This window comes from Canis aureus, chromosome X, assembly GCF_053574225.1.
Source record: "Canis aureus isolate CA01 chromosome X, VMU_Caureus_v.1.0, whole genome shotgun sequence".
NCBI lineage: Eukaryota > Metazoa > Chordata > Mammalia > Carnivora > Canidae > Canis > Canis aureus.
Window position 1 is genome coordinate 86503930 of NC_135649.1, and position 4758 is coordinate 86508687.

Here is a 4758-nt window from a genome sequence, read left to right on the forward strand (position 1 = left end):
TTGTCAGTATACTTGACCCAACACAGTTCGTGCATTGTTCTTTTTTTTTTTTTTACAGATTTTATTTATTTATTCATGAGAGAGAGAGAGAGAGAGAGGGGCAGAGCCACAGGCAGAGGGAGAAGCAGGCTCCATGCAGGGAGCCCGACGTGGGACTCGATCCCGGGTCTCCAGGATCAGGCCCTGGGCTGAAGGCGGCGCTAAACCGCTGAGCCACCGGGGCTGCCCTTGTGCTTTGTTCTTGTTTTTAATACTCTCCTTGTGTTACTTAGTCAAGCAAGGGGAAGGCATTTACCAGATCAGTTTAGCTGAGATTTCCGTCAGAAATTCTGGGTCAGGGGTGCCTGGGTCAGGGGAGAGGAAGAGAGGGAGAAGGAGGAGCAGGCTCCTCGCTGAGCAGGGAGCCCAACCAAGCATCCAGCTCTTGGTTTTGACTCAATTTGTGATCTCAGCGTCGTGGGTACAAGTCCCACATCGAGTTCCGTTCTGCACTCAATGCAGAGTCTGCTTGTGATTCTCTCTCCCTCTGCCCCTCCCACTCTTGCTCACTCTCTCTCTTTCTCTCTAAAATAAATAAATAAAATCTTTTAAAAAACCTGAAATTCTGGGCTGTAAAAATCTGACCAGAAGTTTCACAGGGCAAGTGTTCTATTTTTTCGTTTGTTTCTTTGTTTCTATTTTGTTTTAAAAGGTACCCTGGGGAGCACCTGGGGGGCTCAGTCAGTTGAGCATCTGCCTTTGGCTCAGGTCATGATCTCAGGGTGCTGAGGGTCCTGGAATGGAGCTCCAAGTCTGGTTCTCTGCTCCTCCCTCTCCCCCAGCCCCTCCCCCAGCCCTGCTCATGCTCTCTCAAACTTTCTATCTTAAATAAATAAATAAAATATTCTTTAAAAAATAAATAAAAGGTACCCGGGATTTGTTTCATTCAAGGTATGGTAAGATACACAGACATGGACATGACTGCCAGGAAGGATTAAGTTCTTACCCACAGTTCTCTAGAATCAGGAGGCATTCCAAGCCATGTAAGGCCACATGCAGAATCACCAGGGTCAGTCAGGAGGCAGAAGAACTGAGGCAGAAACGTGGGCTGAGCTTTTATTTTGGTTTTCACAGGAAGGAATGGGCGAAGCAGGGTAGGCAAACAGGGCAGACCTAGGATTGAATAGTTTGAATAATTGGGGCGGGCCCTGGGCTAGAAGGGCAAACCCTAGTTGGCTGGTACCTGACTCTGGGGTGATTTAGGGCAAAGGGACAGTGTTCTGGACTGCAGGAGCCCGTTAAAAGGAAGGGGATGGTGGATACAGACTCAGGACTGGTTGGTTTGCAGCAAAGTGTTTGCTATCTCTAGGAATTAGCTAACTCTAGAAAAGGCAGGCCCTCCCCAAGTCGTCAATGCCCCAAGATGTCAAAGCACCATAAGGTAGAGAAAATAAAAAACACAGTACTTGTTTGGGCAGCACAGGTACTAAAATTGGAAGAATATAGAGAAGATTAGTGTGATCCCTGCACAGGGATGACGCACAGATTCATGAAGGATGCCATATTTTTAGATGAACATTTTTTTCCTTAAAAAAATAAAATGAGTGGCTGCACCAGTTCACATTCCCACCAACAGTGTAAGAGGGTTCCCTTTTCTCCGCATCCTCTCCAACATTTGTGGTTTCCTGCCTTGTTAATGTTCCCCATTCTCACTGGTGTGAGGTGGTATCTCATTGTGGTTTTGCTTTGTATTTCCCTGATGGCAAGTGATGCGGAGCATTTTCTCATGTGCATGTTGGCCATGTCTATGTCTTCCTCTGTGAGATTTCTCTTCATGTCTTTTGCCCATTTCATGATTGGACTGTTTGTTTCTTTGGTGTTGAGTTTAAGAAGTTCTTTATAGATCTTGGAAACTAGCCCTTTATCTGATATGTCATTTGCAAATATCTTCTCCCATTCTGTAGGTTGTCTTTGAGTTTTGTTGACTGTATCCTTTGCTGTGCAAAAGCTTCTTATCTTGGTGAAGTCCCAATAGTTCATTTTTGCTTTTGTTTCTTTTGCCTTCGTGGATGTATCTTGCAAGAAGTTACTGTGGCCGAGTTCAAAAAGGGTGTTGCCTGTGTTCTCCTCTAGGATTTTGATGGAATCTTGTCTCACATTTAGATCTTTCATCCATTTTGAGTTTGTCTTTGGAAAACTGTGTGGAGGTTCTTCAAAGAGTTAAAAATAGACCTGCCCTACGACCCAGCAATTGCACTGTTGGGGATTTACCCCAAAGATACAGATGCAGTGAAATACCGGGACACCTGCACCCCAATGTTTATAGCAGCAATGGCCACAATAGCCAAACAGTGGAAGGAGCCTCGGTGTCCATCGAAAGATGAATGGATAAAGAAGATGTGGTTTATGTATACAATGGAATATTACTCAGCCATTAGAAATGACAAATACCCACCATTTGCTTCAATGTGGATGGAACTGGAGGGTATTATGCTGAGTGAAGTAAGTCAATCGGAGAAGGACAAACATTATATGTTCTCATTCATTTGGGGAATATAAATAATAGTGAAAGGCAATATAAGGGAAGGGAGAAGAAATGTGTGGGAAATATCAGAAAGGGAGACAGAACATAAAGACTCCTAACTCTGGGAAACGAACTAGGGGTGGTGGAAGGGGAGGAGGGCGGGGGGTGGGGGTGAATGGGTGATGGGCACTGAGGGGGGCACTTGACGGGATGAGCACTGGGTGTTATTCTGTATGTTGGTAAATTGAACACCAATAAAAAATAAATTTATTGTAAAAAAATAAAAAAAATAAAATGAAAAACCTTGATTAATATATCCTGAAACTTCCCCCCAAGGCTGAAGCAGACAGTTGTTGGGAGGGCCTCCATTTTGTATCTGCTTTTGCCTGCCATATCACCTGTCATACCAAGCCACCAATTTCAGATTCTAGTAATAAATATCGCATAGAATTTCTGGTCTGAAATAATTCATCTATCATATCAGACAGGGCCCTATTTGGATCCTCTGATTATATTTCCCTTTTGCATAACCACCAATACCCTACATTGGAACCTATGACATTATATGTGGGTAGACTATTGAACCCTGTCCTCTGGCCTCATCATGTCATCCATCTTTTTTCTCTTTCTAAGTCCCACATGCCTTATGAGTTGTTCTTCTGCTGTTGTTTTATTCGATTCTTCACGCAGTGGCTAATTGTTGAGGGCTCACCGTGTGCCTGACACTGTTCTAAGTGCTGAGGACACACCACACAACAGACCAGACAGAGGTTCCTGCCCTTGCAGAGCTTTAATTTGAACAAGGAGACAGACAACAAACAATGCACATGATGAATGAGTTAATCGGATAGTATGTCAGAAGGTGGTAAGTATTATGGGAAAAAGAAAAAGTAGAGTAAGGCAAGGAACATTGGGAATGCTGGTGGGGATGTGAGAGAAGTTTGAAATAGGGCGGACAGGGGAGCCTCATGAGAAGGAGGCATTTGAGCAAAGGCCTCATGCTTACTAATGGAGTCACATGATCATATCTGAAGATCAAGGCTATAGTTCAGGTTAGATGAGGACACTGTAGGAAGAAGAGTAGAGAGATAAGGGACATGTGACTTGCAGATGCAGTGAGGTGGTTAAATGTGGAGGGCCGTGCTAGAGTGGCCAGTTTGTGAGTTGCCTTGCACATTCCATGGGGCATGGGGTGCTAGGCCTTATAAATGCTGTGCGGGGCTGGGCTGGGCAAGATAAAGGCCAGACATAGACACCTGTATTGCAGTCTTCTTCCCAGAAATGATAAGTGGAAGCCACAAGAATGAGCAAACTTCAAAGGAGACCCTGGGAACATCCATCTATGAGGAACAGGTAGAAAAGAGGAAATGGAAGGAGACATCTGAGTGGTTTCAGCCTGAGATGCTGGGGAGGGACCAAGGAATAAGGAACCAAGGAAGCAGAGATCGGAGAGGATCGGGGGATGGGAAGTGGTGCATCCTCAACCCAAGGATTGTGTGAGGATTGGGAAGTTTGGTGGTGTTAATGGGAATCTTTTTGGTGACCTTTCAATATAGAAGCTACAGGCAAACTGTTGTGAATCCACAAGAATTCAGGGAATATTATTCTCATGAGCCCTTTCTGAAAAATCTATTAGACAACAAGCTTCAGAAAACCAATTGGAGAAATTATCTAAGACTAAAATTGTGGTAAGAAGGGAGAAAGAAAGGGTGCCTGAGTGGCTCAGTTGGTTATGCGTCAGACTCTTGATTCTGCTCAGGTCATGATCTCAGGGTTGTGAGATCCTCTACGCTTAGTGGAGAGTCTGCTTGAGATTTTCTCCTTCTCCCTCTGACCCCACCACTGCTCATACATGCTCCTTCTTTCTCTCAAATTAATAAATAAATCTTTAAAAGAAAAGAAGGGAGAAAGTAGTTTGTAATGGTTATATCTGACAATGTAAATGTAGTATTCAAAAAATTGGATGAAAAAGGATGGGGTACATACCAAGCAGGATAAATTTGCTCACTGCCTTATGTATGTTGGGATCAAAAGGATATTACTTAAAAATTATGCAGTAGGGAAGAGATGGGGAGTAGCAAGTGTTTACAAGCTAATTTCAACATTGCTCATGGTAGACAGTATAAACAAAGGGACTAAGGTATGTTCAGAGGCATTAGTATATAGGTAACTAAATGAGTTTCCTATTGCTTCTGTAAGAAATTATCACAAATATCATGGCTTAAACAATACAGATTTATTATCTTATACTTCTG

At 43.5% G+C, this 4758-nt stretch overlaps 1 non-coding gene across 1 annotated transcript; it reads left to right on the top strand.

The window, feature by feature from the left end:
• The first annotated feature begins 1441 nt into the window (after window positions 1-1441).
• On the top strand, window positions 1442-1548 carry LOC144309266 (U6 spliceosomal RNA). The gene has a single exon (XR_013375324.1). It is a non-coding gene; the product is annotated as a U6 spliceosomal RNA (small nuclear RNA).
• Window positions 1549-4758: the final 3210 nt, after the last annotated feature.